Source organism: Nicotiana tomentosiformis, chromosome 12, assembly GCF_000390325.3.
Source record: "Nicotiana tomentosiformis chromosome 12, ASM39032v3, whole genome shotgun sequence".
Classification (NCBI taxonomy): Eukaryota; Viridiplantae; Streptophyta; class Magnoliopsida; order Solanales; family Solanaceae; genus Nicotiana; species Nicotiana tomentosiformis.
Window position 1 is genome coordinate 50,413,839 of NC_090823.1, and position 18,801 is coordinate 50,432,639.

General features: G+C 37.0%; 1 long non-coding RNA gene across 1 annotated transcript; it reads left to right on the plus strand.

The window, feature by feature from the left end:
* Positions 1–7,943: 7,943 nt before the first annotated feature.
* Positions 7,944–9,791, plus strand: LOC138903692 (uncharacterized). The gene is made up of 2 exons (XR_011413034.1): positions 7,944–8,268; positions 8,349–9,791. It is a non-coding gene; the product is annotated as an uncharacterized lncRNA (long non-coding RNA).
* Positions 9,792–18,801: the final 9,010 nt, after the last annotated feature.

Below are 18,801 nucleotides of genomic sequence, written 5' to 3' on the forward strand. Positions count from 1 at the left end.
GTTGCTCACGTAGACCTGGCTGCTCACTGTTAATGACACTTTATCTCTGTGTTCTCCAATGTTGGTTGAACGAGATTGGGACTGATTTTGGCATCTTCTTTGGCTTTTGATTAAAACTGATTTTAGCAGATGATACATTTGAACTGGGCCGATGAGAATAAATTTTGGAAGCCACAACGCCCCGAATTACCTTCCGGATCGGGCCCGAATAACGATGCGATGATGATAAACATCGAAAAAAAAGACAAGAACACGAACCAACAACCTATGGAGGGCGACATGGTTGGCCACTGGAGTTGCAAGTGAGGCGGTTCCCGTTCTCATGTCTAGTCGAAAATCAAAAACACATATCTGAGCCTCCTATATTAATTATAAATTATTTTCCAAAACTATTTTCCAAAAATAATGTGCCAAAAACATTTTTCCAAAAATATCTTTCAAAAACAAAATCATTTTCAAGAGAAACTTTCCAAAAACATTTTAAAACAAAAACCATTTGAAAAACATGTCAGTTTATTAGTTTATCTTTTACATTATATTATTTCGCTAATAATTTCATTTCTCTTATCTTGCGAGGTACTTTAAAAGAAAACGCTTTGGAAAGACGATGCTCGGAGACGAAGACGAACCCCACCAAATTCCCCGCTTCGTACTTCTTATTCTCGGATGTACTCAAAACGTAAAGTATAGTAAAGTGGTAGATAGATGCCGTGCTTTCTTGTTTTCTTTGATGTTTACCTATTTGCAAACACTTAGGGTGAATTGTATTTAGTTAATAATCTGGTTAACTTGTAACGTTATAAATTGGGTAATTGGCATAATTTGTATGAACACTTAGGATGTCAAATATATTTTTAAACTTAGTCGTCAATTAGGTTAGGTGTATACTTGAAATAAAAACATGTCATCCTCTTTTCATGAAAAAATAAAAATAAATCATTTTATCGTATTTTCTTAAAGTTATACTAGCATGCCTTTCGAATCTCTCTATATGTAAATTACTCTTTAATTAATACATTTCGAGTAGACATAATTTGTAAAGAAGTTTTAATTGAATTATTATGCCTTTTTGAAAGACTTGGGCCTTGTAGTCATTTGGGCTTGGTTCACACAATTTGTGTTTCAACACCGTGACTCTAAAGGTGATCTTGGTTCCTTATGAAATGATGACTCTATCTTTTTAGCGCGAATACTTCTTCATATTGATATAATAGTTTTTTTTATGTCAAACATTTTGGTACATTCTTCCTATACCACATTTATTCTTTAAAAATAAAAATAATTATTTCACTTTGCTCATCATACATTGAGATAATTCTTTTAACACTCTTTGGTTGAATTACTTGTTAAATACCTGCTCATGTGCTAATAAATACTCTTCCCCCTTTTTCTCAATCGTTTAGTATATGTTTCTTCTTGTTGTAGTCGTCCATCTTAACCTTTAAACTTTAATTATTAGTCTTTTCTCTTCAAATTTATTCTTGTAAGTTCATGATTTTATTCAAACACTTTAAGTTAACATGTATTTTTAGGTGTAATTCTTATCATATTATTAAAATTACATTAAAATACAATTCTTTAATATCCGTTTAATTCTTTCATATACTTCACTTTGTTACACATATATTTGTAAAATATTTTGCTATTCTTATCTAGAACTCACTTTACACTCAGCTTATCTTTTGGAGTACGATTTCCTTGTCCACTTTACATATATTTTGTATGCGTCTTAGTCATTCCATTTCAAAAACACAAAAAGTACTTGCATACTTCATCCGCACATAATTCATTACATATTTTATATCATTACTATTCATTCGAGTACATGTTAATCATTCTTTTATTCTTTGCAATAGTTGTACATTGTTTTAATCATACCTAGAACTCTTACCTAGAACTCTAAAACTCCAATTAACCTTGTAGAGTACTACAAGTTGTAGATTGTTTTCACTTGTGCAAAATAGGGTGCAACAAATGTGATTCGATCCTACGCACCTCTAAGCATTACTGGGACCAATACCAATATCTACACAAGAAATGTAGAAGTGTAGTATGAGTACAACCGACCTAATGTACTCCGTAAGTGTCGAGCCTAACCTCACGAGATAGTGATGAGGCTATGACAAGACGCCAAACTATGTACATATATATATATATATATATATATATATATATATATATATATATATATATATATATATATATAGCAGCGAAATAACAAGTAGAACGATAAAATATTAACTTGGAGGGGACATGCGAAAGGGGAAATATCATAAAAACGGCAAGTACGAAATCACAAAATAACATCTTCCTAAATAAGTAACAATATAACCAAGTAAATCACCAAAACCGAAAATCGAATAATTCAATGATATGAAAATGGCATGGCATCACCCTTTGTGCTTTTACTCTCATCCTCACCATGTAATATCGTAAATGAAATGACATGAAATCACCCTTCGTGCTTTCATTCACCGGCACGACATCACTCTTCGTGCATTTACTCTCAAATCTCTCAATGTATGATAATGAATGCAAATAAGGCATGCCAACATCCTTCGTACTTTTCTCTCTTCCTCACCAAGCACCAATACAAATCCAAATAATAAAAGCAAGGAGGGAGACAATTTCCCTTAAATTATGGTGCCATAATATCAAACTCAACTTTCAAATATTCACATCTTTAAAATAAGTAAAAAATACGAAACGAATAATTAAAAAGCTTTAACCCAATGACAATGCATAGATCCTCGTCACCTCATATATACATTGTCCCCACACATAAAACACGTAGCAAATAGACCAATAAGCCCTAATCTCTCAAGTCAAGGTTAACCACGACGCATACCTCACTCCGCAACCAAATCAATACTAAACCTCCAAACCAATCAAATCTAACCAAATATAGTTCAAGTAATTCAGAATAGGGTTTAGAAACTACCCACGAGTGAAAAAGATTCAATTTTTAATGATTTTGAAAAAGTCAACAAAAGTCAACCCCCGACTAGCTTGGTCAAAACTCGAAATTCGGACCAAAACCCAATTACCTATTTACCCCCGAGCTCGGTTATGTGACTAGTTTCAAAATCCGATCTCAATTTGAGGACTAAATCTCAATTTCTCAAAATCTTCAATTTCAACCTAAATCCCTAATTTCTACCATGAAAAAATATATATTAAAGGTTAAAATCAATGGGTGCTTATGGAAATATAAGGAAAAAAGTTAAAAACTACTAACCTGTGAAGTTGGGATGAAACATCTCTTCAAAATAGCCTCTAGGCCGATCTCAAACTTGAAAATAGTGAAAAATGAGAAGAATTCCGATTTTTCAAACTTTAAATCATAAGGCGTTAGGTGTTCTTCGCATTCGCGAGACACCTGATGCGATCGCGATGCATAGTGGCCCAAATGGCCTTTGCGTTTGCGATGGCTTTCTCCCCCATGCCTTTACGTTCACGAGCCAACGCCCGCGTTCCTGAAGGGTAACCACCTACCTCCCCCAGAATCCCCTTAAACCTTTGCGTTCGCGTGTGAACGGTTGCATTCACGAAAGGTAAGCCCTCCACTGCTTCACATTAACGACCGATACTCCGTGTTCGCATACAAGAACTCCAACCATGTCCCAGTTTCCCCTTTGCGATTGCGAGAGAGGATTCGTGATCGCAAAGCACATAGCATCAGACACCAACAAATAGCTGAAACCAGCAATTCTAAGTCCAAAAATGACCCGTAGCCTACCCGCAACTCATCCGAGCCCCTCGCGCTACAAAAAAAAATATGCACACAAGAGTAATAACCTTAAAATAATACTAGAACTACGAATCAGACATAAAATACATGAAAATTTCAAAGAGACTCAACAACTTTAAAATTCACAACCGAGCGTCCAAATCCTATCAAACCAACTCTGTTTTGCACCAAATTTTGCAGACAAGTTTTAAATAGTAAAATGGACCTATACCAAGTCTCGGAACCAAAAGTTGAACCTGATTGCTATAAAGTCAACCTACGGTCAAACCTAGGAAGTCTTTAAACTTTCAAATTACTAGTTTTCGACAAATCAAGCCAAATCAAGTTAGGGACTTTCGAATTCAATTTCGGAGATACGCCCAAATCCAAAAATACGACACGGACCCACCGGGATCGTCAAAATACCGATCTGGGATCGTTTACATAAAATGTTGCGAGTAGTCAAATCAAGTCATTTTTAAAGCTAAAAATAATATTTTTTTTCAAATTTTCACATAAAATATTTCTGCTAAATGGGGCTAATAGAGGCCTCGAAAAACAAAAATAAGGGCTAGAACTCAAAATGACCTATTGGGTCATAACACTCACAAAGCTGAATCTGCCGAGCCCAAGTTGTAGTCTAAATCTAGCCTCAAGTCCTCCAGAATGGCCTACCTTTACAACAAAAAAAAATATCTCGCACCTCACCTACGAAATCCCAAGCCGTTGGTTCACAATTGATACTGAGTACACAACATCATATACAAACGAATGGGAGGAAATCGAAGATACGTGCCTCCTAGTGAATCAAGGCCGCACGATAAGGAAAAGAAAGAAGGTAAAGTTTCCTGGTTGCCTTGTATCCTCTTGAAGATAAGTATGGATGTCATCATACGATCTGTAAGAATTTATTAGAAACTTTCTCATGACTCATAAAACCTATGAACCAGAGATTGAATACCAACTTGTCACGACCCAAAATCCCACCTAATCTTGTGACACTTCCCCCCCCCCCCCCCCAATTCTAGGTAAGACAAAAAATAAATAACACAACTCGAATAAATTATCATCAATAATCAATATATAATATGACAAATATCCATACAATGATCCCAAGGATTGAGAGTACAACTCATGTGCCATTAAGATTAAGAATACAACTCTGGTACGAAGAATAAATACAACATCTGTTTTAAGTTTACATAAATAGAATTATAAGTCCTAAACTACCATGAACAAGTAGTAGTTGGAATCTAGATCACTAGTATAACTTTAATGCTAGCCTTTGTCATCCACACCAGCTCAGGGTTTCGTCCGGACCCATTACCTCTTCGGTCTCTATTGTATGGTTGATACTGATCCTTATTTGATCTCGGTTCACGATCAATGTCTCTCTTGGATCTGGTGATAGCTCTGACGGGATAAACAGACTCGGAAAGGGCCCCAAGCTGATTATCTTCAACCCTAATTTTTGACTGATACCCGTTATGTACATTGGCCAAAGTCACACTCGGATATTCTATCAGATTTTGCTTCAACTGTTGTGAAGCCAATGAGCTTCGAGTATTGAGTCCTTGGATGAAGTCCTATACGGCCCAATTGTCCGCGACCGAAGGTAGGTCCATTCGTTCCATTTTAAATCAAGACACGAATTCCCTGAGCATCTCATTATCTCTCTGATTCACTTTGAAAAGGTCTGACTTCCTAGTCTTGACCTTGATGGCCCCGGCGTGTACTTTTACAAAGGAGTCTGCAAGCATAGCAAACGAGTCAATAGAATTAGGGGTAAGTTGTGATACCATATCATAGCTCCCTTTGACAAAGTTTCCCCGAATGTTTTCAGCAGGACGGACTCGATCTCATCATCCACCAAGTCGTTCCCTTAGATAGCGCATATGTAGGAGGTCACATGCTCATTTGGGTTGATTGTTTCGTTGTACTTAGGAATTTCGGGCATGCGAAACTTCTTTGGAATTGGCTTCGGAACCGCGCTCGGGGGGAAAGGCTTCTGAACAAACTTTTTAGAATCTAGACCCTTCAATATCGGCGGTGCTCCTGGGATTTGGTCGACCCTGGACTTGTAGGTTTCTACCTTTTTATCATTGGCCTCGATTTTCGTTTCTCCCGATTCCACCCATTTCGTCAGTTCTTCGAGCATTTTTATGATCTCGGGGTTAGTCCCGGGTTCAGCTTCGCTTGGCCTCTCCGTAATTGATTCATTTTTGCAAGTGATTTCCTGAGACGGCTCGGGCTCAATTCTGCTGGGGGGTGCGGCTCTAGCTCTGTAGCTGGGCTATCGCTCCCTGTTGGGCCTGCAGCATTTCCAAGATCTCTCGCAAGTTGACCTCACCTCCTTCACTGACGTGTGTATTTTGGGCTATCGATCCCCCCACCTCCCCACCCACCATCCGAACATTTTTCTTAGGATCGGTTGGTAGATTCGCGTTGATGGCCACATGTGAGTTAGCATCGATTGGGTCCGCGATCGGAACACCGCTGGGATAGATAGGGGGACCTCGTTACTGGGTACTATAGTGTTGTTCTCGCCATGGTGACTGGACTCAACATCCACGTTTAGAGGTGCAAATTAGGAGTTCGACATTTTGAACTTTGACCTGAAATTGAAGACACTTCAAAGAACAAGTGTAAAATAGGGTGCGTTATGGAAATTCATATCAAATTGCCACTATTATTCTTAGCCCCATGGTGGGCACCAAACTGTTTATCCTAAAAAATGGATAACAATTAAATTTGTAAATGGTTTTAAGCATACATGGATTAATTCGATACGAACGATAAATTGCGTTAGATTAAACAAATAAAGGTATAGTAAACTCAAACCACGTGTGGAGGATAATTCCAGCCTTGATGAAATATCCACCCTCGATTTGGACTCATGATGTCCAACACTGATGAACGAGAATAAGAACTATAAATAATAGTGAAAAAATAACAGTATATTCTTTAGGATGTGTATTACAATGTGTCTAATGAATAATCAGACTCCCCTTTATATAGTAGGGGAGTTTTACCCTAAGTACAATTCTATAAAAAGGTAAAAATCTCCCGTTTAATTGATTACTGGATTCCCGTCGGTACGTGCCGAGATCTGCGCAATGATACCCGGTTGATCACGGATGTCACGGCCTTCTGTTAATCGTATTCGATCGCCCAATAATGCTCTCCGAAGTCTCTTGAGATTTGGACCGATCTGGGCTCATGGCCTCGATATACTCGAGGGTGGGCGTCGTGCCCCCGATGCCTGACTCGGTGAGACCCTTGCCTCGATTCTGGTTCTTTGTCATCGCGTTCCTTACTCGATTTATTTTATCGGGAATCAGGCCGACTTATGGGTCCGGTTTCATCCGTATACAATGTTTTTGATAGACAATGATGTATATGATTGTTCAGCATTGTATCTAGAGTTTATGACTTATATCTCACTAGGTTTTGGGAAAATTGTACGTATTGAGCTTATAGTCTATTGGTGAAATTATTGAAGTTTTGAAATTTTAAGTTTTTATTCGATGTTTCCGCGTATTGTTAGGCTTACCTAGTCTTAGAGACTAGGTGCCGTCACGACATCCTACAGAGGAAATTTGGGGTCGTGACAGTTATTGACACTCAATTTTTACCCTCCGTATTTAAAAATTAACTTTTGCAGGCTTCCTAGTAAAAGATGATATAATGTAGTAATTTGCATATTATTTAGCTCTTATGAAATTTATTGATAATTATTCCCGTTTTTGTAAAATATAGAAATTTTTATCATTTTATTAGAATTGGTTAAATACTACCATTTTGTGCCTTTTTATAAATTTCAAAACAATTATCGATAATTGTCCTATTTTCGAAATATTAGGTTATTCTATCAATTTATTGTCTTTTCAAAAATAAAATAATAATTACTACAACACAATTATAGTAGATATTTTTAAATAAATACTACACGATTTTCTATTTAAATAATCATACTTTAATTCATAACACAGTCTATTTAATTACATAGAAGCCAATAGAGTTTACTTTAAAATACGGATCAAGTCCGCTCAAATTCAATATTCCGTCAACGTCTGATGTGATAATGCATACCAGATATGCGATGTGACATAACATAGATATTACTTAACATAATTTTGTGTATTGGACAATAACCATGAGACAGATTAAAAAATAATGATTACATTCTTTGTCCAATGGGTAAAAGGGTGCCCTCATTTTTTATATAAATAAAGGGGAAGACTACACATTTTTGGGGGGGTTTTAAATTCATACAATAGATCAGTTTTTTTAATGATGGGAACCCTAATTAGTTCCCTCATTTTTCTCTTCTCTCAAGTGAGAGATGGCAGCCGCCACCCCCTCAAACTCTCCTCTCTCTCTCTCTCATTTCTGCACCATCCCCTCGCCGGCGAAACCAGCCCGAAAACAGGCAACTACGGCCACTCCAATGGCCACCGCTGTGGCCATCTCCCTTCTCCCCTATTGTGTGTTGCCGCCACTGGATTTTACCACCAATTTGGCCGGCGACTTTGATGGTAGGCGCCGCTGCTGCTCCTCCTCCTCCTTCCCTCCACTTCCCCTTCTCTACTTGTTCTAATGGTTTGTTGATTTTCAGGTTTGAAACTAGCTGGACGAATCAGATCTGACCCTTTTTTAGTTTTCCGGTGACTTTCTTTCCCCTCTGTTATATGATTTTTTGTATGCTCAGTATTTAAAAACCAGATCTGTAAAAAATCTGGTAAGAAACTTCATTTTGTGGTTTCAAGAAATTTGGCTGGAGTTTCAACTTTTTCGATGAATTTCTTTGTTGTTGTTATCCTTTCAACTACACTGAAGTTCATCGTCGGCTAGTCCTTCGTGTGTTTTGTTGTTTTATCAATTTTTGTGGTTGTTGGCTCATCTCCGACTAGTTTAGTACTTCCCGTTGTTGGACCTATGGGTTTTCGGCGACCTTTCCACTGTTCTGGCGCTCTCCGTCATCCATGGCTATGGTTTCAGCAACTCATATATGTTTTGTGGTCATTACTGCTTAAGGCTTTACTGTTGTGCCTATTTGTGATGTTTTGTTTTGTTCCTAGTGTCTCTAGCTCTTGAGACCCGTTTGGTTCTGATTTGTATTTTTATCTTCACAATTGTGTTGGATTTTGAAGTTTGCTGCCACGTCTATGTTGGTTTGGTGAAATTTGCCCTCGCTCCCTGTGATGTCCATGTTATGGTAAAATCTGTCTTTGCTAAGTTGCAGCTATCCGCTTTTCTGTTGTACTATTGATAATACATTGGTGTTCCTTGTCTCTTTGTTGCTCACGTAGACCCTGCTGCTCACTGTTAATGACACTTTATCTCTGTGTTCTCCAATGTTGGTTGAACGAGATTGGGACTGATTTTGGCATCTTCTTTGGCTTTTGATTAAAACTGATTTGAGCAGATGATACATTTGAACTGGGCCGAGAACACGAACCAACAACCTATGGAGGGCGACACGGTTGGCCACTTGAGTTGCAAGTGAGGCGGTTCCCGTTCTCATATCTAGTCGGAAATCAAAAACACATATCTGAGCCTTCTATATTAATCATAAATTATTTTCCAAAACTATTTTCCAAAAATAATTTGCCAAAAACATTTTTCCAAAAATATCTTTCAAAAACAAAACATTTTCAAATCATTTTCAAGAGAAACTTTCCAAAAACATTTTAAAACAAAAACCATTTAAAAAATATGTCAGTTTATTAGTTTATCTTTTACATTATATTATTTCGCTAATAATTTTCTTTCTCTTATCTTGCGAGGTACTTTATGCGAAAACGCTTTGGAAAGACGACGCTCGGAGACGAAGACGAAACCCACCAAATTCCCCCCCTTCGTACTTCCAATTCTCAGATGTACACAAAACGTAAAGTATAGTAAAGTGGCAGATAGATGTCGTGCTTTCTTATTTTCTTTGATGTTTACCTATTTATAAACACTTAGGGTGAATTCTATTTAGTTAATAATCCGGTTAACTTGTAATGTTGTAAATTGGGTAATTTGCATAATTTGTATGAACACTTAGGTTGTCAAATATATTTTTAAACTTAGTCGTCAATTAGGTTAGTTGTATACTTGAAATAAAAACATGCCATCCTCTTTTCATGAAAAAATAAAATTAAATTATTTTATCGTATTTTTTTAAAGTTTTACTAGAATGCCTTTCGAATCTCTCTATATGTAAATTACTCTTTAATTAACACATTTCGAGTAGACATAATTTGCAAAGAAGTTTTAATTGAATTAGTATGCCTTCTTTGAAAGACTTGGGCCTTGTAGTCATTTGGGCTTGGCTCACACAATTTATGTTTCAACACCATGACTCTAAAGGTAATCTTGGTTCCTTATGGAATGATGACTCTTTCTTTTTAGCGCGAATACTTCTTCATATTGATATAATAGTTTTTTTTATGTCAAACATTTTGGTACATTCTTCGTATACCACATTCATTCTTTAATCATAAAAATAATTATTTCACTTTGCTCATCATACATTGAGATAATTCTTTTAATACTCTTTGGTTGAATTACTTGTTAAATACCTGCTCATGTGCCAATAAATACTCTTTCCTCTTCTTCTCAATCCTTTAGTATATGTTTCTTCTTGTTGTGGTCGTCCATCTAAACTTTTCAACTTTAAATATTAGTCTTTTATCTTCAAATTTATTCTTGTAAGTTCATGATTTTATTCAAACACTTTAAGTTAACATGCATTTTAGGTACAATTCTTTTCATATTATTAAAATTACATTAAAATATCATTCTTTAATATTCGTTTAATTCTTTCACATACTTCACTTTGTTACACATATATTTGTCAAATATTTTGCTATTCTTATCTAGAATTCACTTTACACTCAGCTTATCTTTTGGAGTACGATTTTCTTGTCCACTTTACATATATTTAGTACGAGTCTTAGTCATTCCATTTCAAAAATACAAAACGTACTTGCATACTTCATCCACATATAATTCATTACATATTTCATATCATTACTATTCATTCGAGTACATGTTAATCATTCTTTTATTCTTTGCAGTAGTTGTACATTGTTTTAATCATACCTAGAACTCTTACCTAGAACTCTAAAACTCCAATTAACCTTGTAGAGTACTATAAGTTGTAGACTATTTTGACTTGTGCAAAATAGGATGCAACAAATATGATTCGAGCCCACGCACCTCTAAGCACTACTGGGACCAATACCAGTATTTACACAAGAAGTGCAGAAGTGTAGTATGAGTACAACCGACCTAATATACTCCGTAAGTGTCGAGTCTAACCTCACGAGATAGTGATGAGGCTATGACAAGACACCTACGTAAAAACTATGTACATATATATATATATATATATATATATATATATATATATATATATATATATATATATGTACATAGCAGCGAAATAACAAGTAGAACGACAAAATATTAACTTGGAGGGGACATGCGAAAGGGGAAATATCATATAAACGGCAAGTACGAAATCACAAAATAACATCTTCCTAAATAAGCAACAATATAACCAAGTAAATCACCAAAACCGAAAATCAAATAAGTCAATGATATGAAAATAGCATGGCATCACCCTTTGTGCTTTTACTCTCGTTCTCGCCATGTAATATCATAAATGAAATGACATGGCATCACCCTTTGTGCTTTCATTCACCGGCACGACATCACCCTTCGTGCATTTACTCTCAAATCTATCAATGTATGATAATGAATGCAAATAAGGCACGCCAATATCCTTCGTGCTTTTCTCTCTTCCTCACCAAGTACCAATACAAATCTGAATAATAAAAGCAAGGAGGGAGACAATTTCACTTAAATTATGGTGCCATAATATCAAACTCAACTTTCAAATATTCACATCTTTAAAATAAGTAATAAATATGAAACAAATAATTATAAGAAGTAATAATCCAACCTAAGCATGGAAAATATAATCAATGAAGCAATATAATACAAAGAAATTTTCACCTGCATGCTTTAACCCAATGACAATGCATAGATACTCGTCACCTCATATATACATTGTCCTCACATATAAAACACGTAGCAAATAGACCAACAAGTCCTAATCTCTCAAGTCAAGGTTAATCACGACACATACCTCACTCCGCAACCAAATAAATACTCAACCACGACTTTTCCTCAAAAATTAGCCTCCAAACCAATCAAATCTAACCAAATATAGTTCAAATAATTCAGAATAGGCTTTAGAAATTACCTACGAGTGAAAAAGATTCAATTTTTAATAATTTTGAAAAAGTCAACAAAAGTCAACCCCCGACCAGCTTGGTCAAAACTCAAAATTCGGACCAAAATCCAATTACCCATTTACCCCCGAGCTCGGTTATGTGACTAGTTTCAAAATCCGATCTCAATTTGAGGACTAAATCTCAATTTCTCAAAATCTTCAATTTCTACCTAAATCCCTAATTTTTACAATGAAAAAATATATATTAAAGGTTAAAATCAATGGGTGCTTATGGAAATATAAGGAAAAAAGTTAAAAGCTACTAACCTCTGAAGTTGGGATGAAACATCTCTTCAAAATAGCCTCTAGGCCGATATCAAACTTGAAAATGGTGAAAAATGAGAAGAATTCCGATTTTTGAAACTTTAAATCACAGGGCGTCAGGTGTTCTTCGCATTTGCGAGACACCTGATGCGATCGCGATGCATAGTGGCCCAAATGGCCTTTGCGTTCGCGATGGCTTTCTCCCCCATGCCTTTACATTTGCGAGCCAACGCCCGCGTTCGTGAAGGGTAACCACCTGCCTCCCCCAGAATCCCCTTAAACCTTTGCGTTCGCGTGTGAACGGTTGCGTTCACGAAGGGTAAGCCCTCCACTGCTTCACATTAACGACCGATACTCCGTGTTCGCATAGAAGAACTCCAACCATGTCCCAGTTTCCCCTTTGTGATCACGAGAGAGGCTTCGTGATCGCAAAGCACATAGCATCAGACACCAACAAATAGCTGAAACCAGCAATTCTAAGTCCAAAAATGACCCGTAGCCTACCCGCAACTCATCTGAGCCCCTCGCGCTGCAAACAAAATATGCACACAAGAGTAATAACCTTAAAATAATACTAGAACTACGAATCAGACATAAAATACATGAAATTTTCAAAGAAACTCAACAACTTCAAAATTTACAACCGAGCGTCCGAATCCTATCAAACCAACTCCGTTTTGCACCAAATTTTGCAGACAACTTTTAAATAGTAAAATGGACCTATACCAAGTCTCGGAACCAAAAGTTAAACCTGACTGCCATAAAGTCAACATACGGTTAAACTTAGGAAGTCTTTAAATTTTTAAATTACTTGTTTTTGACAAATCAAGTTAGGGACTTTCGAATTTAATTTCGGCCATACACCCAAATCCAAAATCACGACACGGACCTACCGGGATCGTCAAAATACCAATCTGGGGTCGTTTACACAAAATGTTGACAGTAGTCAAATCAAGTCATTTTTAAAGCTAAAAATAATATTTTTTTTTCAAATTTTCACATAAAATATTTCCGCTAAATGGGGCAAATAGAGGTCTCGAAAAACAAAAATAAGGGGTACAATTTAAAATGACCTATCGGGTCATCACACTCACAAAGCCGAATCTGCCGAGCCCAAGCTGCAGTCTAAATCTAGCCTCAAGTCCTCCAGAATGGCCTACCTTTACAACACAAAAAAATATCTCATACCTCACCTACGAAATCCCAAGCCGTTGGTGCACAATTGATACCGAGTACACAACATCATATATGAACGAATGGGAGGAAATCGAAGATACGTGCCTCCTGGTGAATCAAGGCCGCACGATAAGGAAAAGAAAGAAGGTAAAGTTTCTTAGTTGCCTTGTATCCTCTCAAAGATAAGTATGGATGTCATCATACTATCTTAAGAATTTATTAGAAACTTTCTCGTGACTCGTAAAACCTATGAACCAGAGATCGAATACCAACTTGTCACGACCCAAGAATTGAGAATACAACTCATGAGCCACTAAGATTAAGAATACAACTCTGGTACGAAGAATAAATACAACATCTGTTTTAAGTTTACATAAACGGAATTATAAGTCCTAAACTACCATGAACAAGTAGTAGTTGGAATCTAGATCGCTGGTACAACTTCAATGCTAGACTTTGTCATCCACACCAGCTCAGCTCCAAGATCTGCGCCAGAAGTGTAGTATGAGCACAACTGACCCCGTGTACTCAATAAGTATCAAGACTAACCTCGGTGAAGTAGTGACGGAGGCTTATGTCAAAATATACTTACTTTACTTAACCTGTATAACTTAATAACATATTCATGTACACAGCAACAGAACTGGAATCTAAGCATGTAGTATAATTAAGTCCATCAGTGCACATAGAGAAGATGTGCACAAACAATGTAAATAAACTAATAGTTTAGCATATAGAGAAGATACGTATTTGATATCAAGTTACTCGTCAACAATTGCATATAAAGAATATATTCACATATTTGTACCAATTTAAGAGCTCAACAAATCGAAAAGATATGTGCCTAACATCAATAAATCATCAACAGTTGCATATAGAGAACATATGCATAAATAAGCAAGCCTAGTTACCCATATTAACATACAGAGAAGATATGAACTGTGAATCAATTCATAAAGTAAAGCGACATATAGAGAAGATATGCATAAAAGGTGTACAGACATTTCTTAGCTAGCATATAAAAAAGATATACGGTAAAAATCATGTATACTGATTAGTTTTTTCATAATCCGCGTGCACTCCATCAAGAGAGAAATATGAGAGGGCGACCCTAGGTGGATGGATCCTTGTCTGCATGCTGCATGGACAACTCGCGTGCCATAATCATAATCACCGCACACACAACTCATGTGCCATAATCATAACAACTACACGAATAACTCACGTTCTATAATGAACTCAACCCGCACGGACCTCTCGCGTGCTGTCAACTCAGTTCATCACATAGAAAGCACACACAATAATACATGTATACAAACATCGGATATCAAATCACATACTCATGGACTGATAAAATAACATGCTAAGGTGTACGCATGTGCGAAGTATACAACTAAAACTCAGGTTAGGTGAGTACGCCATGCAATAACGAGTATCATGTTCAAACAGGAATCAAGACTTACATATATTTTCTAACATGGTTCGAGAAGTTCACGTAGTCATACAAAAATATAAAGCATGACGGCAGGAAGAACAATGTCCAAAACAAGGGTTGATACAACCTAAAAACTACCCCGATCCTGAATCATATATAGTACCTACATATACGCTCATCACCTCGCATACAAGTCGCTTCTCACACATTCTAGTTAAACTAATAAGGTCATATCCTACGGGTTATTCCCTCACAACAAGATTAGGCAAGATACTGACCTCATCCGAGCTAGCCTTCAGCATCCAATTATATAAAAATCTCCCTCTAGCCCTCCAATCATGTAAATCCAAGCCAATCATCAATCAAGGAAGTCAAGCAATGTTATAGGAAATGATCTCAATCCATAAAGCTTAACTTTTTGAAGAATTCCCAACATGTCAACAAAAGTCAATTCGAGCGCGCATGCTCGAAATCCGAAATCAATGCCAAATCCCGATTATCCATATATGCCGAGTGCAAATACATGACTAGATTCCAAAACTAAGTCCAAATTAATGGTCTAAACCTCAAAATACACCCTCTTCAATTGTACACAAATATGCCAAATTATCTAAAAATTCCATGTTTTGGGTGTTAATAATTCCTCTAAATTCTTGAAATAATATCATAAATGAGTAGAAGTCACTTACCCCGAAGTCTTGTATAAAAATCTCCAAGCAAAAAATGCCCCTCTTGAAATAATATCATAAATGAGTAGAAGTCACTTACCCCGAAGTCTTGTATAAAAATCTCCAAGCAAAAAATGCCCCTCTCCAAGTCTATGGCTCAAAATATAAAAGAATGGGTAAAAGTCCCGAAAGGACACCTTATATGGTCTACCCAGTAGTACCCTTCCCGAACGCGACCATAGCTTTGCATTTACGAAGCACAATCCAAAGCCACTGAGAAAAAACCTACGTGTCCGACAGGGCCCTCGCGATTGAGAAGAACAAATACCAGCTACCCTTCTCCTTTTTGCGATCGTGAAGCTTCAATGCAAATGCGATGACCAAGCTGCCCAACACTATGCAAACACAGAACCCACCCCCGCAAATGCAAAGAAGAAAGAATCCAGCTCCTTATATCTCTACGCGAATAGGACAATAGCCACACGAACATGAAGACCTTCATGCCCAGACCCACTGCGAACGCGACACAGCTAATGCGAATACCATGAAAAAATGTCCTCCAGCCCACTTTCCACTTGGCGAATGCGAGACCTACCTCGCGAATGTGAGAACTACCTTGCAAACGCAATGCATACCTTACACCAGCAAAAACTAGCAATGCAAACTCATCCGAAGTTTGTCACGCCCCGAACCTGGGGGAGAGACCGGCACCTGGTGCCTCACTTAACCTAGCATATCAACTTGCGATTGAGGGACTTTGAACATACAATGTCATACTTTGGCCATGGGGCAACATTACAAGACAATTTGTGAAGTAATATATAAAACAGATCGAACACTAGCTTTGACTAAACATCAATATAAAGCTGGGCCGACAAGGCCGTCATAACTACCACATCTAACAAACCAACAAAATATACATACAAAGCCTACAAGCCCAACATGTTGCACTAACTGACAGGATATGTCTACAAGCCTCTACTGATGGATGTACTATGATCAGAACAGGGGCCCGACCTACCCATAACATATATACATATATACACAATATGTACACAAAACCCTAGACCCGGCAACTCCGAAGGACGTGGAGCTTACCGATCAAGCTGAACTCGGGCAACACCTACTGAGGAGGTCTACCCTTCTGTCTATCTGAACCTACACGCATGAAATACAGCGACCCCAGAAAAGGGACGTAAGTACAAAATAATGTACCGAGTATGGAAGACAATAAAATAACTTTAAGCTGAAACTGAACTGATAATATAATAACTGAAAGTAACTGGGAGTCAAATATGATCTGGAGATATACTTACCTGCTGATACTGACTCAACTCTCTCAATATAGTAAGTAAAATAAATGCCCGGCCCTATAAGGCTCGGTACGTGTAACTGCTCGGCCATAGTAGGCTCGCTCATAGGCGTTCGACCATACTAGGCTAGGTATCTCGGCCATTCTGGACTCGCTCATAGGCGTTCGGCCACAGTAGGCTCGGTATATAACTTACCATCTGATTAGAGGTTGCCCAATAGGGGCCTGGCTATCGATTATAGCTCGATGATGGTGAAAATACTGTAATACTGTATATATATATATATATATATATATATATATATAGACTATCTGCTATTTTTGACCGAAAGAAAATAATACTTAACTGAATATAAAGTCCCGATAAGGGAGAATACTATAACTTATGAGACTAGGATAATGTACATAAGTTCAGGAATACGAACTTCTCTTTATGTCTCGTTATCAAACTCATGTAGTTACAGGACTATGCCAAAATGAAGGAAAGGTTTAGCCTTAACATACCTTATCACAATCTTTCCAATCACCAAGTTGAACTCACCTCTTCACACCTTAATCTACAACAACGATAATAATACTATCATTAAGTTACAAAATGTACAACTATCGCACAACGAACGACAAGCTTATTTTGTATTAAAACGGGCAGCATCTCCCCTTTAATCCTTACTTCCTCCAAATTCAAGATAACACCAGCAACACAAGAACATAATAATAACACCATATATACATTATTTTCCAACCTTATATATACCACAAAATACTACAAAACACCCCAACACACCCCAACCTCTTCATACACAAAACAACCATCGTAGTAGTGTCAAACAACCTAAAATTATTATGACGAACGATCAGCCCACCACCCTGTATTTATGTGGTGTTTCTCCACACCCTTTCTTCTCCAAAACTTTATAAAATAGTAGAAAAACACGCAGCCCAATAGCAACATAAAATAGTCCACTACAAGTAAATAACTCGAACTCACGGCTTCCGATCATCGTCCCGTGAGTTCTTACAATTATTGAACGAATTTACATACATCTCTAGTAGAAAAAATGGATGAAAGAGAGCATTAAACTTACCTTATTTGTTGAATAACTAGGCTCCTATCTTGGTTCTTCAAACTATAGGTTTTACCTCCAACTAGAACTTGAAAAGGAGAGAAAATTAATTAGGGTTTGTGTGCAATTTTTGGGAGGCTTTTTGCAGGAGCTTACGCATGATTATTATGCCCTATTATCAGTGTAATATATGAAGAAAATAGACTCATAGATCTTCAATTTTATGGGTGGAACGCCCCGTAACTCTAAGCATATTGGGAGAAAATCGCAGTTACATTTGACCCAAATTTTAGTAAAACTTATGAACGTAACTTGTGATGACTTTCATCAACTTTTGTTCCACAACTCGCCTGACTTCAAAACCTAACACACGACTATCATAAGACTAACATAACTCATAACATAACCTCCTTATCATGTTAAGAACCCTAGTATCACCCCAAGGGTACGGGTTATAACATTCCCAACTTGTCGACTTTCGCCAAAATATTATTTTCTTCAATTCCTTATCTTTTGAACCTTCCAACCCTCTTTGTACTTATTATTCATGATCCTCAATATTTGTAACCTCCGAGGTAACATGATAACTTACTTTATACACTTCCAAATATTATCTCATTTTTGGTCTTACATTAGTTTGCTTACGACGTACTTTTACGTACGAAAATGTGGGGTGTAATAGAAATGGTCTAACCACACCGAAACACACCCGACCCCTCAGAAATCCGTCCAATAGTACCAGCAAGTCCAAATACATTATCCAAACTTATTCAAAGGCTCAAAAATCCACAAATAATATCAAAACCAAGAATCAAAAATTAAATCATTCTCTTAACTTTCAAATATTCTAACTTTGCCAAAT